General features: G+C 36.6%; 2 long non-coding RNA genes across 2 annotated transcripts; both read right to left on the reverse strand.

The window, feature by feature from the left end:
- Window positions 1-1,048: 1,048 nt before the first annotated feature.
- Window positions 1,049-11,612, reverse strand: LOC149796412 (uncharacterized). The gene is made up of 4 exons (XR_016421426.1): window positions 11,579-11,612; window positions 7,022-7,066; window positions 5,602-5,664; window positions 1,049-1,093 (listed from the first exon to the last, which is right to left on the reverse strand). It is a non-coding gene; the product is annotated as an uncharacterized LOC149796412 (long non-coding RNA).
- A 1,386-nt stretch (window positions 11,613-12,998) lies between these two features.
- LOC149796413 (uncharacterized) lies at window positions 12,999-23,540 on the reverse strand. Its single transcript, XR_016421427.1, has 4 exons — window positions 23,476-23,540; window positions 18,972-19,016; window positions 17,552-17,614; window positions 12,999-13,043 (listed from the first exon to the last, which is right to left on the reverse strand). It is a non-coding gene; the product is annotated as an uncharacterized LOC149796413 (long non-coding RNA).
- Between the last annotated feature and the right edge of the window lie 198 nt (window positions 23,541-23,738).

Below are 23,738 nucleotides of genomic sequence, written 5' to 3' on the forward strand. Positions count from 1 at the left end.
ATTTATGATATATCTTCATGATGGTCAAAATGAAAAGCAGATCATACGTCAAATTAAAGGTACAAATCTGTATTTCAAAAATGAAACATCAAGACCTATGCAAGGAAGTTGTGCTCACAGATCGGATACTAAACTTATAAGATTCATCAATTTAGAGTCCTAAACAGAACAATGGTGGATTAATGTTCATGCGAATAAAGGAAATGGTTATATATCAATAGAACTGGAATGTTGATAGTAAGTACCAATCTTGCAAGGAACTAACCACATACATTTCTGAAGAATGTTAATGAAGAGAAGATGGCCTACCTAAGAGAGATACTTGAAAAGAAATGTGGAAATCAAGTCGTTCGGATAGGACAAACTTGAAGAGTAGTTTTCTACCATTTGGATTAAATGAAAACTATACAGATATGAACAATAAAGTGAGATTAGCATTTCATCCTCTTGAAAGTGAACGAAATGACAGTTTGATTTCATTGTATGTTGATGTAGTGGTTGTTTGTCACTGGGCTTACGTTTAAAGGTATTAAAATCTCTCTGAACTCTTTCTCTACTGTGCAGAGGATTCTGCATCATAGGTTGTATTTAAGTATTTGTTTTTACCGACGTGGATCGTTATAAGCAATTCCACATAAAACATCGTTTCAGAAGGCCATGCATTCTACCACAATGCTTATATAACATAGTTTGTTGTTAATGTTTTCATGGTTCTTGAACTTTTAGTGTGAATGTACGTTCTCAATGCTTCAATACAAACATATATGACTCATTACATATGGACAAATAAGGTACTTGTACAGTTTATCTATGCGACCTTATAAAATGCTCTTATATGATTTATTTTGTTATTTGAACAAGTATAAGGGAAATCGTCACCCAGAGTACTTATCTTCATTCTTATGAATGTCTAGCCATATCAAGTTTAATATCAAGCCTAACCAATGAACATTACTAAGGAACATTCTTTTTACATTTTACAATGTAAAAGCTTTATTGTTAATATAATGATGTTATACACATCATTAATCATTTCCCTTAGCATTACCTTTTAATTCTTCAGAAACAAAGTTATCTGCGTCTGCACCTTCAGCTGTGGAGAATAAAGGAAATATTATATTCGTACTTTTGAAGCTCGCTTTGTTGCTGTTCAGTTTAAATATTTCACAATAGCACAAAATAATGCCTCATACAATTTGAACTAAGAAATTTAGTCATTTTATAAGAACTTGTCACAAATAATTGTCATTTATTGATGTCATAGTTTCTCATTTTGCTTCTTTCATTAAATAAATTTGTTGGCTCTTGCTAGAGATGAATATCAATACGAACCAAATTTACCAAAGAATACAGTATAAAATTGCAACAAAGAGATAAATTGATTTATTAAAAATTGTCAACAAATGCTTTTCATCCATCGGTGTCGTGTTTTCAAATTTTCTTTGAGTACTGTCAAAATTTCGGTTTGGATGGAGATAGAGAAACAAAAGTGGGCAATTGCTGAAATGTGAAATTTCCGTTCAAAATTGAATTATACAAGAGTGATGTTTGGATAAACTTGAAACAGATATTCAACTAAAACCTTGCATTCTAATTGTGAAACGTCTTTTTTATATCCAGGAGATGGCGAGAAGAGGGCAAAAACAGACAAACACACGTTTCTAAGCCAAAACTTAACACTGAATTATTACTCTGATCACGTCAAAACTTAATGTTTTAATATATATAAAGAATACATAATTCCACCGGTTATATTAGCAACATTTCAACAAGACCGTACAAATCAACATCAAGTGCACGTTCAGGGAAATTGATAATATCATGAAAAGAACACAGACAGAATAGACAATGCGTGGACTTTGCATGCATAGGAAATATTGAAAATTGTATAACGAGCTTTCGTGTCTAAGCAAATAAAATTCTTATTTTTTATCTCCAAATGTTTCATGTAAAACATGCAGAATAAACTTCATAAACGTATTGCTTTATACAGTATGAGCCAAGAAAAATGTTTTATGACGTGCGTTGTAAATATGTTGTCTTCTGATGGTCGTGACATGTTTTGTAGAATTGGCCCGACGTGTCCTCACTACGTGGCACAACAAGCGACTAAGAAGAGGCAATCAGTTTGCCGTGGATTGCTTCCGGTGTCCGAGGAGTAAAGGATCCCGGAAGTTGAGCAGAGACTTTCCCATGCAATACACTACTTTAGTCTCTACTTCTTCTAGGCGGGTGGTAGGGAGGGCCCGATCATAACAAATCGACTGGTCACGCGATGCCTTAGGAGGTCTTAATTTATTTGCTCGCTTTCTCTATCATTCTCCATGTATCCCTCTTGATACAACCATTGCCCATACTGTCTACCCTTTTGTTTTTCCTTTTTCCTACTCTCAGAAGACTTCCTAGAAATCAGTGGCTTAACGGGTCAATCGGAAGGTATATTTTACTTGCCGAGTATACTACCTATGTATCCCTGGCACTTGAAAGTTTCCCGTTGTTGGACTCCTCGGCGGGTGGGTGAACATGGGTGATGAATATAAAAGAAACATAATGGAAAACAAAACCAAAACTCAGCTGAAACATTCTAAAACTTTAACAGACTCGGATGACGAACCATGCAGCGTGGAATCATTCCTACACTTCATGGTTATTCAGTCAAAAGATCCTACAAAACCAATAATTGTGCTATCACCATTTATAGTAGAATAGACTATTCTTGGCCTAGTCGGCACTCCAAAAAGAGTGAAAACTGAAATCGGGTAGCTAGATCCTTGAATATGATCGCAAAGTGCAGACTGTGAATATGAAAAAATTCAGACATTTATAATATTTCAGTTACTACTTTCGCTCATTCGACACTCGATTCATCCAAAGGTGTCATTCGCTGCAGAGACCTCGCAGGAGTCAGCGACACTGAAATCGTCGAGTGAATGAGGAATCAAGGTGTTACTGCAATTCGTCCAATTCGTATCAAACGCGGCACACAAGTGCAGGACACGATTGCCATCATGCTTACCTTCAACACACCAACACAACCTAAGGTAGTCAAAGTTGGCTTTTTGCAGGTTAAAGTTGAAGTGTATATTCCAAACCCTCTATGTTGTTTCAAGTGCCAGAAGTACGGTCACCACGAAGAGAGATGCTCCAGAGGTCCTGTGTGTTGCCCATGCAGGTCATTGCTGTAAATGTTACTCTGAACCGAGTCATTACCTTTCCTTCTATTTATATACCACCAAACACCAACCTATTAGCAAAGGAATTAGACAATCCTGTTCAACAACTTTCCGCGCCATTTGTGTTTTTACTCGGTGATTATAATGCCCATAACAAGAGATTTGTGTACACCTAGGCAGTATTTTATTTGCGACGCTTTTCAACATCAAGATCAATAGTATCACCAAGTGTTTAGCTCCTTATAGGTTGATGATTTTCTAATATGTTTTCGTTCAAAGCACATGCATACAATTGATAGACAACTTCAGCAAAATATCAACAAGATTCAAAACTTGGGCCAGTACTAACGGTTTTAAATTCTCGAACTCAAAAAACGGTGTGCATGCATTTCTGTCATTTACGAAGACATCATGATGAACCTAAACTCACTTCGGAGGAACACCTAATCCAGTTGTTAAGGATACATAGATTTTAGGTATTATTTTCGGCAGAATACTGACTTTTACTCCGCACCTTAAGACTTTGAAAGCTAAGTGCTTGAAACCTCTAGAGCTACTTAAAGTAGTAGCGCACAGTTACTGGGGTGCTGATAGAAAATTCCTCCTCAATTTATATAGAACGTTTATTTGCTCCAAACTGGACTATGGTTGCGTTGTTCATGGTTCAGCTAGGAAGCCATATTTGAAGATGCTTGACCCAATTCATCATCAATGAATAAGACTCGCTCTAGGAGCATTTAAGACATCCCCGTGTGAAAGCCTTCTCACTGAAGCGAACGAACCACCTTTATCACATCGTCGAGAAATGCTCTCTGCACGGTATGCTCTCAAATTAAGATCAAACCCTCTGACTCTTGCTTCATCGGCTGTTTTCCAACCCAAATACAAAACCTTGTGCAAAAACAAACCAAACGCCATACCTTCCCTTGGCATTATAATGTCATCCAGATTTCACCTTACGAGAATTGATCTTTCTGAAATTCAGAAAACGTCCATCTCCGAAATACCTCCCTCTCTATTTAAACAACCAAAATTACATTTTAGGCTAGACGATGAAGAAAGATCTGAAACAAACCCTTCGATGAAGAAAGAACTGAAACAAACCCTTCCATCTGCCAACTCTTACCATGAACTCCTCACCCAATTTAACATACTACAGAAGAATTTATACTGATGGATCAATGGGTGAGGAAAAGGTTGCTGCAGTTTCCCTTAGTGGAAAACACACAACAAGAGTTCGCTTACAAAATAGCACATGAATTTTTTCAGCTGAAATCAGAGCAATAGACCTTCATCTGTAGTAAATCGAAAACAAACGTATTTTAAACAACATCATATTCAACGACTCACTGACAGTACATCAGTCACAACACAATAGAAAACTGGCAAACCATTTATTGACCAATATTCTTGTCAAAAATACTCAGCTGAGTACCTCCCACAGTATATTATACTGTTGGGTACCTAGCAATATTGGTATTAAACGTAATGAAAAAGTAGATCGTGCTGCTAAAATGGCCCTATCCCTAGAACCATCTGATTTTAAAATACAGTATACTGATTTTAAACCTAGTAGTAAAGAGTCTTTACGTCAGAAGTAGCAGGTATCATGGAATGATGCAGTGAATAACAAACTTCATGCCATCAAGCCAACCCTAGTAGAATGGATTCCTTTCTAAAGAATCATCCGTAGGGAGGAGATGGTCATTGGAAGAATTAGAACTGGTCGTACGTATATAACCCACTTCCACATACTAAAAGGCGAAGACCCATCCGAGTGCGTTTCTTGCAATGAACCATTCACTGTAACGCACTTTATGATGAAGTGTTTCCACCTCCAACCTACGCGCGGTCAGTACTACAATGTGCATGACATGAAGGAACTTCTTGATACAGTAAAATTGACTTGTATTATAAAATTCCTGAACGAAGTAAACATTTATTCTAAGCTATAACTTGCATATTTTCACCTTCAGCAGTATAATGCAATGTATATATCGTCCCTTATTTTCTTCATTAACATACACCATTTCCAATCCCAGTTGATGGGAAAATTGTATTTATTACCGTTACCATCTTATCGTTTTACTTCAATTCTTTGGTTTTATATCTCTGGTCGATACGAAACCTTTTACCACTTTTAAATTCTCCTACATATAATCTTTTATATGGCACTATATAGACTAACAGAGCTGGTGCACCGTTAAAAATACAACCAACCAACCAACCAACCAAAGAACCAACCAACCAACCAACCAACCAACCAATCAATCAATCAATCAATCGACAAGAGTCTCTCAAGAGACTCTGCATGTTCTATAACGGAAAGTAGCTGAATAGAATCTGCTATAAATTTTGTCTCCAGTCTCCTTCAGTAAACATGCTTTAGAACAATATTGAGGTTTAGTACAAGATTTCATCACAGTACCTGCTGAAGGTGAAAACTCATAGGATGTTGTTAGTATGGGTTCTTTGACGCTTGTAGGACACTCTGTGAAGAGAAAGAGAAAGTGACTGTTTAATACATAGGTTATTTCATCAACCAGAGATGTCTTAATGAATACAACACGATGGTGGCTCACAGAGCTGCAACAATAATACAATTAAATTGCGAACATGAGAACAAAATTCTTTCGTGTCGAGTAATAACACTACTCTTATCTTATGTGTCTGCCTCAATGCTACTTAAATTCTAAACGCACGCATTCTAAGCTTCTCTCTGACCAAACGATAGACCGATGTTTTGCTCACGTTTCTGAGCCAAACAAAGAGACCTAAAGAATTAGGAACCTAACTAAATATTTATGATATATCTTCATGATGGTCAAAATGAAAAGCAGATCATACGTCAAATTAAAGGTACAAATCTGTATTTCAAAAATGAAACATCAAGACCTATGCAAGGAAGTTGTGCTCACAGATCGGATACTAAACTTATAAGATTCATCAATTTAGAGTCCTAAACAGAACAATGGTGGATTAATGTTCATGCGAATAAAGGAAATGGTTATATATCAATAGAACTGGAATGTTGATAGTAAGTACCAATCTTGCAAGGAACTAACCACATACATTTCTGAAGAATGTTAATGAAGAGAAGATGGCCTACCTAAGAGAGATACTTGAAAAGAAATGTGGAAATCAAGTCGTTCGGATAGGACAAACTTGAAGAGTAGTTTTCTACCATTTGGATTAAATGAAAACTATACAGATATGAACAATAAAGTGAGATTAGCATTTCATCCTCTTGAAAGTGAACGAAATGACAGTTTGATTTCATTGTATGTTGATGTAGTGGTTGTTTGTCACTGGGCTTACGTTTAAAGGTATTAAAATCTCTCTGAACTCTTTCTCTACTGTGCAGAGGATTCTGCATCATAGGTTGTATTTAAGTATTTGTTTTTACCGACGTGGATCGTTATAAGCAATTCCACATAAAACATCGTTTCAGAAGGCCATGCATTCTACCACAATGCTTATATAACATAGTTTGTTGTTAATGTTTTCATGGTTCTTGAACTTTTAGTGTGAATGTACGTTCTCAATGCTTCAATACAAACATATATGACTCATTACATATGGACAAATAAGGTACTTGTACAGTTTATCTATGCGACCTTATAAAATGCTCTTATATGATTTATTTTGTTATTTGAACAAGTATAAGGGAAATCGTCACCCAGAGTACTTATCTTCATTCTTATGAATGTCTAGCCATATCAAGTTTAATATCAAGCCTAACCAATGAACATTACTAAGGAACATTCTTTTTACATTTTACAATGTAAAAGCTTTATTGTTAATATAATGATGTTATACACATCATTAATCATTTCCCTTAGCATTACCTTTTAATTCTTCAGAAACAAAGTTATCTGCGTCTGCACCTTCAGCTGTGGAGAATAAAGGAAATATTATATTCGTACTTTTGAAGCTCGCTTTGTTGCTGTTCAGTTTAAATATTTCACAATAGCACAAAATAATGCCTCATACAATTTGAACTAAGAAATTTAGTCATTTTATAAGAACTTGTCACAAATAATTGTCATTTATTGATGTCATAGTTTCTCATTTTGCTTCTTTCATTAAATAAATTTGTTGGCTCTTGCTAGAGATGAATATCAATACGAACCAAATTTACCAAAGAATACAGTATAAAATTGCAACAAAGAGATAAATTGATTTATTAAAAATTGTCAACAAATGCTTTTCATCCATCGGTGTCGTGTTTTCAAATTTTCTTTGAGTACTGTCAAAATTTCGGTTTGGATGGAGATAGAGAAACAAAAGTGGGCAATTGCTGAAATGTGAAATTTCCGTTCAAAATTGAATTATACAAGAGTGATGTTTGGATAAACTTGAAACAGATATTCAACTAAAACCTTGCATTCTAATTGTGAAACGTCTTTTTTATATCCAGGAGATGGCGAGAAGAGGGCAAAAACAGACAAACACACGTTTCTAAGCCAAAACTTAACACTGAATTATTACTCTGATCACGTCAAAACTTAATGTTTTAATATATATAAAGAATACATAATTCCACCGGTTATATTAGCAACATTTCAACAAGACCGTACAAATCAACATCAAGTGCACGTTCAGGGAAATTGATAATATCATGAAAAGAACACAGACAGAATAGACAATGCGTGGACTTTGCATGCATAGGAAATATTGAAAATTGTATAACGAGCTTTCGTGTCTAAGCAAATAAAATTCTTATTTTTTATCTCCAAATGTTTCATGTAAAACATGCAGAATAAACTTCATAAACGTATTGCTTTATACAGTATGAGCCAAGAAAAATGTTTTATGACGTGCGTTGTAAATATGTTGTCTTCTGATGGTCGTGACATGTTTTGTAGAATTGGCCCGACGTGTCCTCACTACGTGGCACAACAAGCGACTAAGAAGAGGCAATCAGTTTGCCGTGGATTGCTTCCGGTGTCCGAGGAGTAAAGGATCCCGGAAGTTGAGCAGAGACTTTCCCATGCAATACACTACTTTAGTCTCTACTTCTTCTAGGCGGGTGGTAGGGAGGGCCCGATCATAACAAATCGACTGGTCACGCGATGCCTTAGGAGGTCTTAATTTATTTGCTCGCTTTCTCTATCATTCTCCATGTATCCCTCTTGATACAACCATTGCCCATACTGTCTACCCTTTTGTTTTTCCTTTTTCCTACTCTCAGAAGACTTCCTAGAAATCAGTGGCTTAACGGGTCAATCGGAAGGTATATTTTACTTGCCGAGTATACTACCTATGTATCCCTGGCACTTGAAAGTTTCCCGTTGTTGGACTCCTCGGCGGGTGGGTGAACATGGGTGATGAATATAAAAGAAACATAATGGAAAACAAAACCAAAACTCAGCTTAAACATTCTAAAACTTTAACAGACTCGGATGACGAACCATGCAGCGTGGAATCATTCCTACACTTCATGGTTATTCAGTCAAAAGATCCTACAAAACCAATAATTGTGCTATCACCATTTATAGTAGAATAGACTATTCTTGGCCTAGTCGGCACTCCAAAAAGAGTGAAAACTGAAATCGGGTAGCTAGATCCTTGAATATGATCGCAAAGTGCAGACTGTGAATATGAAAAAATTCAGACATTTATAATATTTCAGTTACTACTTTCGCTCATTCGACACTCGATTCATCCAAAGGTGTCATTCGCTGCAGAGACCTCGCAGGAGTCAGCGACACTGAAATCGTCGAGTGAATGAGGAATCAAGGTGTTACTGCAATTCGTCCAATTCGTATCAAACGCGGCACACAAGTGCAGGACACGATTGCCATCATGCTTACCTTCAACACACCAACACAACCTAAGGTAGTCAAAGTTGGCTTTTTGCAGGTTAAAGTTGAAGTGTATATTCCAAACCCTCTATGTTGTTTCAAGTGCCAGAAGTACGGTCACCACGAAGAGAGATGCTCCAGAGGTCCTGTGTGTTGCCCATGCAGGTCATTGCTGTAAATGTTACTCTGAACCGAGTCATTACCTTTCCTTCTATTTATATACCACCAAACACCAACCTATTAGCAAAGGAATTAGACAATCCTGTTCAACAACTTTCCGCGCCATTTGTGTTTTTACTCGGTGATTATAATGCCCATAACAAGAGATTTGTGTACACCTAGGCAGTATTTTATTTGCGACGCTTTTCAACATCAAGATCAATAGTATCACCAAGTGTTTAGCTCCTTATAGGTTGATGATTTTCTAATATGTTTTCGTTCAAAGCACATGCATACAATTGATAGACAACTTCAGCAAAATATCAACAAGATTCAAAACTTGGGCCAGTACTAACGGTTTTAAATTCTCGAACTCAAAAAACGGTGTGCATGCATTTCTGTCATTTACGAAGACATCATGATGAACCTAAACTCACTTCGGAGGAACACCTAATCCAGTTGTTAAGGATACATAGATTTTAGGTATTATTTTCGGCAGAATACTGACTTTTACTCCGCACCTTAAGACTTTGAAAGCTAAGTGCTTGAAACCTCTACAGCTACTTAAAGTAGTAGCGCACAGTTACTGGGGTGCTGATAGAAAATTCCTCCTCAATTTATATAGAACGTTTATTTGCTCCAAACTGGACTATGGTTGCGTTGTTCATGGTTCAGCTAGGAAGCCATATTTGAAGATGCTTGACCCAATTCATCATCAATGAATAAGACTCGCTCTAGGAGCATTTAAGACATCCCCGTGTGAAAGCCTTCTCACTGAAGCGAACGAACCACCTTTATCACATCGTCGAGAAATGCTCTCTGCACGGTATGCTCTCAAATTAAGATCAAACCCTCTGACTCTTGCTTCATCGGCTGTTTTCCAACCCAAATACAAAACCTTGTGCAAAAACAAACCAAACGCCATACCTTCCCTTGGCATTATAATGTCATCCAGATTTCACCTTACGAGAATTGATCTTTCTGAAATTCAGAAAACGTCCATCTCCGAAATACCTCCCTCTCTATTTAAACAACCAAAATTACATTTTAGGCTAGACGATGAAGAAAGATCTGAAACAAACCCTTCGATGAAGAAAGAACTGAAACAAACCCTTCCATCTGCCAACTCTTACCATGAACTCCTCACCCAATTTAACATACTACAGAAGAATTTATACTGATGGATCAATGGGTGAGGAAAAGGTTGCTGCAGTTTCCCTTAGTGGAAAACACACAACAAGAGTTCGCTTACAAAATAGCACATGAATTTTTTCAGCTGAAATCAGAGCAATAGACCTTCATCTGTAGTAAATCGAAAACAAACGTATTTTAAACAACATCATATTCAACGACTCACTGACAGTACATCAGTCACAACACAATAGAAAACTGGCAAACCATTTATTGACCAATATTCTTGTCAAAAATACTCAGCTGAGTACCTCCCACAGTATATTATACTGTTGGGTACCTAGCAATATTGGTATTAAACGTAATGAAAAAGTAGATCGTGCTGCTAAAATGGCCCTATCCCTAGAACCATCTGATTTTAAAATACAGTATACTGATTTTAAACCTAGTAGTAAAGAGTCTTTACGTCAGAAGTAGCAGGTATCATGGAATGATGCAGTGAATAACAAACTTCATGCCATCAAGCCAACCCTAGTAGAATGGATTCCTTTCTAAAGAATCATCCGTAGGGAGGAGATGGTCATTGGAAGAATTAGAACTGGTCGTACGTATATAACCCACTTCCACATACTAAAAGGCGAAGACCCATCCGAGTGCGTTTCTTGCAATGAACCATTCACTGTAACGCACTTTATGATGAAGTGTTTCCACCTCCAACCTACGCGCGGTCAGTACTACAATGTGCATGACATGAAGGAACTTCTTGATACAGTAAAATTGACTTGTATTATAAAATTCCTGAACGAAGTAAACATTTATTCTAAGCTATAACTTGCATATTTTCACCTTCAGCAGTATAATGCAATGTATATATCGTCCCTTATTTTCTTCATTAACATACACCATTTCCAATCCCAGTTGATGGGAAAATTGTATTTATTACCGTTACCATCTTATCGTTTTACTTCAATTCTTTGGTTTTATATCTCTGGTCGATACGAAACCTTTTACCACTTTTAAATTCTCCTACATATAATCTTTTATATGGCACTATATAGACTAACAGAGCTGGTGCACCGTTAAAAATACAACCAACCAACCAACCAACCAAAGAACCAACCAACCAACCAACCAACCAACCAATCAATCAATCAATCAATCAATCGACAAGAGTCTCTCAAGAGACTCTGCATGTTCTATAACGGAAAGTAGCTGAATAGAATCTGCTATAAATTTTGTCTCCAGTCTCCTTCAGTAAACATGCTTTAGAACAATATTGAGGTTTAGTACAAGATTTCATCACAGTACCTGCTGAAGGTGAAAACTCATAGGATGTTGTTAGCATGGGTTCTTTGACGCTTGTAGGACACTCTGTGAAGAGAAAGAGAAAGTGACTGTTTAATACATAGGTTATTTCATCAACCAGAGATGTCTTAATGAATACAACACGATGGTGGCTCACAGAGCTGCAACAATAATACAATTAAATTGCGAACATGAGAACAAAATTCTTTCGTGTCGAGTAATAATACTACTCTTATCTTATGTGTCTGCCTCAATGCTACTTAAATTCTAAACGCACGCATTCTAAGCTTCTCTCTGACCAAACGATAGACCGATGTTTTGCTCACGTTTCTGAGCCAAACAAAGAGACCTAAAGAATTAGGAACCTAACTAAATATTTATGATATATCTTCATGATGGTCAAAATGAAAAGCAGATCATACGTCAAATTAAAGGTACAAATCTGTATTTCAAAAATGAAACATCAAGACCTATGCAAGGAAGTTGTGCTCACAGATCGGATACTAAACTTATAAGATTCATCAATTTAGAGTCCTAAACAGAACAATGGTGGATTAATGTTCATGCGAATAAAGGAAATGGTTATATATCAATAGAACTGGAATGTTGATAGTAAGTACCAATCTTGCAAGGAACTAACCACATACATTTCTGAAGAATGTTAATGAAGAGAAGATGGCCTACCTAAGAGAGATACTTGAAAAGAAATGTGGAAATCAAGTCGTTCGGATAGGACAAACTTGAAGAGTAGTTTTCTACCATTTGGATTAAATGAAAACTATACAGATATGAACAATAAAGTGAGATTAGCATTTCATCCTCTTGAAAGTGAACGAAATGACAGTTTGATTTCATTGTATGTTGATGTAGTGGTTGTTTGTCACTGGGCTTACGTTTAAAGGTATTAAAATCTCTCTGAACTCTTTCTCTACTGTGCAGAGGATTCTGCATCATAGGTTGTATTTAAGTATTTGTTTTTACCGACGTGGATCGTTATAAGCAATTCCACATAAAACATCGTTTCAGAAGGCCATGCATTCTACCACAATGCTTATATAACATAGTTTGTTGTTAATGTTTTCATGGTTCTTGAACTTTTAGTGTGAATGTACGTTCTCAATGCTTCAATACAAACATATATGACTCATTACATATGGACAAATAAGGTACTTGTACAGTTTATCTATGCGACCTTATAAAATGCTCTTATATGATTTATTTTGTTATTTGAACAAGTATAAGGGAAATCGTCACCCAGAGTACTTATCTTCATTCTTATGAATGTCTAGCCATATCAAGTTTAATATCAAGCCTAACCAATGAACATTACTAAGGAACATTCTTTTTACATTTTACAATGTAAAAGCTTTATTGTTAATATAATGATGTTATACACATCATTAATCATTTCCCTTAGCATTACCTTTTAATTCTTCAGAAACAAAGTTATCTGCGTCTGCACCTTCAGCTGTGGAGAATAAAGGAAATATTATATTCGTACTTTTGAAGCTCGCTTTGTTGCTGTTCAGTTTAAATATTTCACAATAGCACAAAATAATGCCTCATACAATTTGAACTAAGAAATTTAGTCATTTTATAAGAACTTGTCACAAATAATTGTCATTTATTGATGTCATAGTTTCTCATTTTGCTTCTTTCATTAAATAAATTTGTTGGCTCTTGCTAGAGATGAATATCAATACGAACCAAATTTACCAAAGAATACAGTATAAAATTGCAACAAAGAGATAAATTGATTTATTAAAAATTGTCAACAAATGCTTTTCATCCATCGGTGTCGTGTTTTCAAATTTTCTTTGAGTACTGTCAAAATTTCGGTTTGGATGGAAATAGAGAAACAAAAGTGGGCAATTGCTGAAATGTGAAATTTCCGTTCAAAATTGAATTATACAAGAGTGATGTTTGGATAAACTTGAAACAGATATTCAACTAAAACCTTGCATTCTAATTGTGAAACGTCTTTTTTATATCCAGGAGATGGCGAGAAGAGGGCAAAAACAGACAAACACACGTTTCTAAGCCAAAACTTAACACTGAATTATTACTCTGATCACGTCAAAACTTAATGTTTTAATATATATAAAGAATACATAATTCCACCGGTTATATTAGCAACATTTCAACAAGACCGTACAAATCAACATCAAGTGCACGTTCAGGGAAATTGATAATATCATGAAAAGAACACAGACAGAATAGACAATGCGTGGACTTTGCATGCATAGGAAATATTGAAAATTGTATAACGAGCTTTCGTGTCTAAGCAAATAAAATTCTTATTTTTTATCTCCAAATGTTTCATGTAAAACATGCAGAATAAACTTCATAAACGTATTGCTTTATACAGTATGAGCCAAGAAAAATGTTGTATGACGTGCGTTGTAAATATGTTGTCTTCTGATGGTCGTGACATGTTTTGTAGAATTGGCCCGACGTGTCCTCACTACGTGGCACAACAAGCGACTAAGAAGAGGCAATCAGTTTGCCGTGGATTGCTTCCGGTGTCCGAGGAGTAAAGGATCCCGGAAGTTGAGCAGAGACTTTCCCATGCAATACACTACTTTAGTCTCTACTTCTTCTAGGCGGGTGGTAGGGAGGGCCCGATCATAACAAATCGACTGGTCACGCGATGCCTTAGGAGGTCTTAATTTATTTGCTCGCTTTCTCTATCATTCTCCATGTATCCCTCTTGATACAACCATTGCCCATACTGTCTACCCTTTTGTTTTTCCTTTTTCCTACTCTCAGAAGACTTCCTAGAAATCAGTGGCTTAACGGGTCAATCGGAAGGTATATTTTACTTGCCGAGTATACTACCTATGTATCCCTGGCACTTGAAAGTTTCCCGTTGTTGGACTCCTCGGCGGGTGGGTGAACATGGGTGATGAATATAAAAGAAACATAATGGAAAACAAAACCAAAACTCAGCTGAAACATTCTAAAACTTTAACAGACTCGGATGACGAACCATGCAGCGTGGAATCATTCCTACACTTCATGGTTATTCAGTCAAAAGATCCTACAAAACCAATAATTGTGCTATCACCATTTATAGTAGAATAGACTATTCTTGGCCTAGTCGGCACTCCAAAAAGAGTGAAAACTGAAATCGGGTAGCTAGATCCTTGAATATGATCGCAAAGTGCAGACTGTGAATATGAAAAAATTCAGACATTTATAATATTTCAGTTACTACTTTCGCTCATTCGACACTCGATTCATCCAAAGGTGTCATTCGCTGCAGAGACCTCGCAGGAGTCAGCGACACTGAAATCGTCGAGTGAATGAGGAATCAAGGTGTTACTGCAATTCGTCCAATTCGTATCAAACGCGGCACACAAGTGCAGGACACGATTGCCATCATGCTTACCTTCAACACACCAAAACAACCTAAGGTAGTCAAAGTTGGCTTTTTGCAGGTTAAAGTTGAAGTGTATATTCCAAACCCTCTATGTTTTTTCAAGTGCCAGAAATACGGTCACCACGAAGAGAGATGCTCCAGAGGTCCTGTGTGTTGCCCATGCAGGTCATTGCTGTAAATGTTACTCTGAACCGAGTCATTACCTTTCCTTCTATTTATATACCACCAAACACCAACCTATTAGCAAAGGAATTAGACAATCCTGTTCAACAACTTTCCGCGCCATTTGTGTTTTTACTCGGTGATTATAATGCCCATAACAAGAGATTTGTGTACACCTAGGCAGTATTTTATTTGTGACGCTTTTCAACATCAAGATCAATAGTATCACCAAGTGTTTAGCTCCTTATAGGTTGATGATTTTCTAATATGTTTTCGTTCAAAGCACATGCATACAATTGATAGACAACTTCAGCAAAATATCAACAAGATTCAAAACTTGGGCCAGTACTAACGGTTTTAAATTCTCGAACTCAAAAAACGGTGTGCATGCATTTCTGTCATTTACGAAGACATCATGATGAACCTAAACTCACTTCGGAGGAACACCTAATCCAGTTGTTAAGGATACATAGATTTTAGGTATTATTTTCGGCAGAATGCTGACTTTTACTCCGCACCTTAAGACTTTGAAAGCTAAATGCTTGAAACCTGTAGAGCTACTTAAAGTAGTAGCGCACAGTTACTGGGGTGCTGATAGAAAATTCCTCCTCAATTTATATAGAACGTTTATTTGCTCCAAACTGGACTATGGTTGCGTTGTTCATGGTTCAGCTAGGAAGCCATATTTGAAGATGCTTGACCCAATTCATCATCAATGAATAAGACTCGCTCTAGGAGCATTTAAGACATCCCCGTGTGAAAGCCTTCTCACTGAAGCGAACGAACCACCTTTATCACATCGTCGAGAAATGCTCTCTGCACGGTATGCTCTCAAATTAAGATCAAACCCTCTGACTCTTGCTTCATCGGCTGTTTTCCAACCCAAATACAAAACCTTGTGCAAAAACAAACCAAACGCCATACCTTCCCTTGGCATTATAATGTCATCCAGATTTCACCTTACGAGAATTGATCTTTCTGAAATTCAGAAAACGTCCATCTCCGAAATACCTCCCTCTCTATTTAAACAACCAAAATTACATTTTAGGCTAGACGATGAAGAAAGATCTGAAACAAACCCTTCGATGAAGAAAGAACTGAAACAAACCCTTCCACCTGCCAACTCTTACCATGAACTCCTCACCCAATTTAACATACTACAGAAGAATTTATACTGATGGATCAAAGGGTGAGGAAAAGGCTGCTGCAGTTTCCCTTAGTGGAAAACACACAACAAGAGTTCGCTTACAAAATAGCACATCAATTTTTTCAGCTGAAATCAGAGCAATAGACCTTCATCTGTAGTAAATCGAAAACAAACGTATTTTAAACAACATCATATTCAACGACTCACTGACAGTACATCAGTCACAACACAATAGAAAACTGGCAAACCATTTATTGACCAATATTCTTGTCAAAAATACTCAGCTGAGTACCTCCCACAGTATATTATACTGTTGGGTACCTAGCAATATTGGTATTAAACGTAATGAAAAAGTAGATCGTGCTGCTAAAATGGCCCTATCCCTAGAACCATCTGATTTTAAAATACAGTATACTGATTTTAAATCTAGTAGTAAAGAGTCTTTACGTCAGAAGTAGCAGGTATCATGGAATGATGCAGTGAATAACAAACTTCATGCCATCAAGCCAACCCTAGTAGAATGGATTCCTTTCTAAAGAATCATCCGTAGGGAGGAGATGGTCATTGGAAGAATTAGAACTGGTCGTACGTATATAACCCACTTCCACATACTAAAAGGCGAAGACCCATCCGAGTGCGTTTCTTGCAATGAACCATTCACTGTAACGCACTTTATGATGAAGTGTTTCCACCTCCAACCTACGCGCGGTCAGTACTACAATGTGCATGCCATGAAGGAACTTCTTGATACAGTAAAATTGACTTGTATTATAAAATTCCTGAACGAAGTAAACATTTATTCTAAGCTATAACTTGTATATTTTCATCTTCAGCAGTATAATGCAATGTATATATCGTCCCTTATTTTCTTCATTAACATACACCATTTCCAATCCCAGTTGATGGGAAAATTGTATTTATTACCGTTACCATCTTATCGTTTTACTTCAATTCTTTGGTTTTATATCTCTGGTCGATACGAAACCTTTTACCACTTTTAAATTCTCCTACATATAATCTTTTATATGGCACTATATAGACTAACAGAGCTGGTGCACCGTTAAAAATACAACCAACCAACCAACCAACCAAAGAACCAACCAACCAACCAACCAACCAACCAATCAATCAATCAATCAATCGACAAGAGTCTCTCTAGAGACTCTGCATGTTCTATAACGGAAAGTACTTGAATACAATCTGCTATAAATTTTGTCTCCAGTCTCCTTCAGTAAACATGCTTTAGGACAATATTGATGTTTAGTACAATATTTCATCACAGTACCTGCTGAAGGTGAAAACTCATAGGATGTTGTTAGTATGGGTTCTTTGACGCTTGTAGGAAACTCTGGGAAGAGAAAGAGAAAGTGACTATTTAATACATAGGTTATTTCATCAACCAGAGATGTCTTAATGAATACAACACGATGGTGGCTCACAGAGCTGCAACAATAATACAATTAAATTGCGAACATGAGAACAAAATTCTTTCGTGTCGAGTAATAATACTACTCTTATCTTATGTGTCTGCCTCAATGCTACTTAAATTCTAAACGCACGCATTCTAAGCTTCTCTCTGACCAAACGATAGACCGATGTTTTGCTCACGTTTCTGAGCCAAACAAAGAGACCTAAAGAATTAGGAACCTAACTAAATATTTATGATATATCTTCATGATGGTCAAAATGAAGAGCAGATCATACGTCAAATTAAAGGTACAAATCTGTATTTCAAAAATGAAACATCAAGACCTATGCAAAGAAATTCTGCTCACAGATCGGAAACTGAAATTATAAGATTCATCAATTTAGAGTCCTAAACAGAACAATGGTGGATTAATGTTCATGCGAATAAAGGAAATGGTTATATATCAATAGAACTGGAATGTTGATAGTAAGTACCAATCTTGCAAGGAACTAACCACATACATTTCTGAAGAATGTTAATGAAGAGAAGATGGCCTACCTAAGAGAGATACTTGAAAAGAAATGTGGAAATCAAGTCGTTCGGATAGGACAAACTTGAAGAGTAGTTTTCTACCATTTGGATTAAATGAAAACTATACAGATATGAACAATAAAGTGAGATTAGCATTTCATCCTCTTGAAAGTGAACGAAATGACAGTTTGATTTCATTGTATGCTGATGTAGTGGTTATTTGTCACTGGGCTTACGTTTAAAGGTATTAAAATCTCTCTGAACTCTATCTCTACTGTGCAGAGGATTCTGCATCATAGGTTGTATTTAAGTATTTGTTTTTACCGACGTGGATCGTTATAAGCAATTCCACATAAAACATCGTTTCAGAAGGCCATGCATTCTACCACAATGCTTATATAACATAGTTTGTTGTTAATGTTTTCATGGTTCTTGAACTTTTAGTGTGAATGTACGTTCTGAATGCTTCAATACAAACAGATGTGACTCATTACATATGGACAAATAAGGTACTTGTACAGTTTATCTATGCGATCTTGTAAAATGCTCTTATATGATTTATTTTGTTATTTGAACAAGTATAAGGGAAATCGTCACCCAGAGTACTTATCTTCATTCTGATGAATGTCTAGCCATATCAAGTTTAATATCAAGCCTAACCAATGAACATTACTAAGGAACATTCTTTTTACATTTTACAATGTAAAAGCTTTATTGTTAATATAATGATGTTATACACATCATTAATCATTTCCCTTAGCATTACCTTTTAATTCTTCAGAAACAAAGTTATCTGCGTCTGCACCTTCAGCTGTGGAGAATAAAGGAAATATTATATTCGCACTGTTGAAGCTCGCTTTGTTGCTGTTCAGTTTAAATATTTCACAATAGCACAAAATAATGCCTCATATAATTTGAACTAAGAAATTTAGTCATTTTATAAGAACTTGTCACAAATAATTGTCATTTATTGATGTCATAGTTTCTCATTTTGCTTCTTTCATTAAATAAATTTGTTGGCTCTTGCTAGAGATGAATATCAATACGAGCTAAATTTACCAAAGAATACAGTATAAAATTGCTATAAAAAGATAAATTGATTTATTAAAAATTGTCAACAAATGCTTTTCATCCATCGGTGTCGTGTTTTCAAATTTTCTTTGAGTACTGTCAAAATTTCGGTTTGGATGGAGATAGAGAAACAAAAGTGGGCAATTGCTGAAATGTGAAATTTCCGTTCAAAATTGAATTATACAAGAGTGATGTTTGGATAAACTTGAAACAGATATTCAACTAAAACCTTGCTTTCTAATTGTGAAACGTCTTTTTTATATCCAGGAGATGGCGAGAAGAGGGCAAAAACAGACAAACACACGTTTCTAAGCCAAAACTTAACACTAATTTATTACTCTGATCACGTCAAAACTTAATGTTTTAATATATATAAAGAATACATAATTCCACCGGTTATATTAGCAACATTTCAACAAGACCGTACAAATCAACATCAAGTGCACGTTCAGGGAAATTGATAATATCATGAAAAGAACACACAGAATAGTCAATGCGTGGACTTTGCATGCATAGGAAATATTGAAAATTGTGTAACGAGCTTTCGTGTCTAAGCAAATAAAATTATTAACTTTTTTATCTCCAAATGTTTCATGTAAAACATGTAGGATAAACTTCATAAACTTATTGCTTTATACAGTATGAGCCATGAGAAATGTTTTATGACGTGCGTTGTAAATATGTTGTCTTCTGATGGTCGTGACATGTTTTGTAGAATTTCCCCGACGTGTCCTCACTACGTGGCATAAGAGGTGACTAAGAAGAGGCAATCAGTTTGTCGTGGATTACTTCCGGTGTCCGAGGAGTAAAGAATCCCAAAAGTTGAGCAGAGTCTTTCCCATGCAATACACTTCTTTGGTCTCTACTTCTTCTAGGCGGGTGGTAGGGAGGGCCCGATCATGACAAATCGACTGGTAACGCGATGCCTAAGGCGGTCTTAATTTATTTGCTCGCTTTCTCTATCTTTCTCCATGTATCCCTCTTGATACGACCATTGCCCATACTGTCTACCCTTTTGTTTATCCTTTTTCCTCCCTCAGAAGACTTGCTAGAAGGCAGTGGCTTAACGGGTCAATCGGAAGGTATACTTTACATGCCGACTACACCACCTATGTATCTCTGGCACTTGAAAGTTTCCGGTTGTTGGACTCCGCGGCGGGTGGGTGAAAATGGGTGATGAATATAAAAGAAACATAATGGAAAACAAAACCAAAACTCAGCTGAAACATTCTAAAACTTTAACAGACTCAGATGACGAAGCATGCAGCGTGGAATCATTCCCACACTTCATTGTTATTCAGTGAAAAGATCCTACAAAACCAATAATTGCGTTATCACCATTTATAAGAGAATAGCCTATTCTTAGCCTAGACGGCACTCCGAAAAGATTGAAAACTGAAATCGGGTAGCTAGATCGTTTAATATGATCGCAAAGTGCAGACTGTGAATATGAAAAAATTCAGACATTTATAATATTTCAGTTACTACTTTCGCTCATTCGACACTCGATTCATCCAAAGGTGTCATTCGTTGCAGAGACCTCGCAGGAGTCAGCGACACTGAAATCGTCGAGTGAATGAGGAATCAAGGTGTTACTGCAATTCGTCCAATTCGTATCAAACGCGGCACACAAGTGCAGGACACGATTGCCATCATGCTTACCTTCAACACACCAACACAACCTAAGGTAGTCAAAGTTGGCTTTTTGCAGGTTAAAGTTGAAGTGTATATTCCAAACCCTCTATGTTGTTTCAAGTGCCAGAAGTACGGTCACCACGAAAAGATGCTCCAGTGGCCCTGTGTGTGGCCCATGCAAGCCATTGCTGTAAATGTAACTCTGCACCGAGTCATTACCTTTTCCTCTATTTACGCACCACCAAACACCAACCTATTAGCAAAGGAATTAGACAATCCTGTTCAATAACTTTCCGCGCCATTTGTTTTACTCGTTGATTTTAATGCCTATGACAAGACATTTGTGTATACCTGGGCAGTATTTTATTTGTGACGCTTTTCAACATCAAAATCAATAGCATCACAAACTGCTTGGCTCCTTATAGGTTGATGATTTTCTAATATGTTTTCGTTCAAAGCGCATGCATATAATTGATAGACAACTGCTGCAAATATCAACTAGATTCAAAATTTCGGCCAGTACTAACGGTTTTAAATTCTCGAACTAAAAAAATGGTGTGCATGCATTTCTGTCAGTTACGAAGATATCATGATGAACCTAAACTCACGTTGGAGGAACACCTAATCCAGTTGTTAAGGATACATAGATTTTAGGTATTATTTTCGGCAGAATACTGACTTTTACTCCGCACCTTAAGACTTTGAAAGCTAAATGCTTGAAACCTCTAGAGCTACTTAAAGTAGTAGCGCACAGTTACTGGGGTGCTGATAGAAAATTCCTCCTCAATTTATATAGAACGTTTATTTGCTCCAAACTGGACTATGGTTGCGTTGTTTATGGTTCAGCTAGGAAGCCATATTTGAAGATGCTTGACCCAATTCATCATCAATGAATAAGACTCGCTCTAGGAGCATTTAAGACATCCCCGTGTGAAAGCCTTCTCACTGAAGCGAACGAACCACCTTTATCACATCGTAGAGAAATGCTCTCCGCACGGTATACTCTCAAATTAAAATCAAACCCTCTGACTACTGCTTCATCGGCTGTTTTCCAACCCAATACAAAACCTTGTGCAAAAACAAACTAAACGCCATGCCTTCCTTTGGCATTATAATGTCATCCAGTTTTCACCTCACGAGAATTAATCTTTCTGAAATTCAGAAAACGTTCATCTTCTATTTAAACAACCAAAAGCACATTTTGCTCTAGACGATGGAAAAAGATCTGAAACAATCCCTTCCATCTGCAACAACACTTACCATGAACTCCTCACCCAATTTAACATACTACAGAAGAATTTATACTGATGGATCAAAGGGTGATGTAAAAGCTGCTGCAGTTTCCGTTAGTAGAAAAAACAACACGAGTTCGCTTACAAAATAGCACATCAATTTTTTCAGCTGAAATCAGAGCAATAGACCTTCCTCTGTAGTAAATCGAAAACAAACGTATTTTAAACAACATCATATTCAACGACTCACTGACAGTACGTCAGTCACAACATCATAGAAAACTGGCAAACCATTCATTGACCAATATTCTTGTCAAAAATACTGAGCTGAGTACCTCCCACAGTATATTATACTGTTGGGTACCTAGCAATATTGGTATTAAACGTAATGAAAAAGCAGATCGTGCTGCTAAAATGGCCCTATCCCTAGAACCATCTGATTTTAAAATACAGTATACTGATTTTAAACCTAGCAGTAAAGAGTCTTTACGTCAGAAGTAGCAGGTATCATGGAATGATGCAGTGAATAACAAACTTCATGCCATCAAGCCAACCCTAGTAGAATGGATTCCTTTCTAAAGAATCATCCGTAGGGAGGAGATGGTCATTGGAAGAATTAGAACTGGTCGTACGTATATAACCCACTTCCACATAGTAAAAAGCGAAGACCCATCCGAGTGCGTTTCTTGCAATGAACCATTCACTGTAACGCACTTTATGATGAAGTGTTTCCACCTCCAACCTACGCGCGGTCAGTACTACAATGTGCATGACATGAAGGAACTTCTTGATACAGTAAAATTGACTTGTATTATAAAATTCCTGAACGAAGTAAACATTTATTCTAAGCTATAACTTGTATATTTTCACCTTCAGCAGTATAATGCAATGTATATATCGTCCCTTATTTTCTTCATTAACATACACCATTTCCAATCCCAGTTGATGGGAAAATTGTATTTATTACCGTTACCATCTTATCGTTTTACTTCAATTCTTTGGTTTTATATCTCTGGTCGATACGAAACCTTTTACCACTTTTAAATTCTCCTACATATAATCTTTTATATGGCACTATATAGACTAACAGAGCTGGTGCACCGTTAAAAATACAACCAACCAACCAACCAACCAAAGAACCAACCAACCAACCAACCAACCAACCAACCAGTCAATCAATCAATCAATCGACAAGAGTCTCTCAAGAGACTCTGCATGTTCTATAACGGAAAGTAGCTGAATAGAATCTGCTATAAAATTTGTCTCCAGTCTCCTTCAGTAAACATGCTTTAGGACAATATTGAGGTTTAGTACAAGATTTCATCACAGTACCTGCTGAAGGTGAAAACTCATAGGATGTTGTTAGTATGGGTTCTTTGACGCTTGTAGGAAACTCTAGGAAGAGAAGGAGAAAGTGACTGTTTAATACATAGGTTATTTCATCAACCAGAGATGTCTTAATGAATACAACACGACGGTGGCTCACAGAGCTGCAACAATAATACAATTAAATTGCGAACATGAGAACAAAATTCTTTCGTGTCGAGTAATAATACTACTCTTATCTTATGTGTCTGCCTCAATGCTACTTAAAT

Source organism: Sinohyriopsis cumingii, chromosome 6 (genome assembly GCF_028554795.1).
Source record: "Sinohyriopsis cumingii isolate HCF-2022 chromosome 6, ASM2855479v2, whole genome shotgun sequence".
In the NCBI taxonomy this organism is placed as follows: Eukaryota; Metazoa; Mollusca; class Bivalvia; order Unionida; family Unionidae; genus Sinohyriopsis; species Sinohyriopsis cumingii.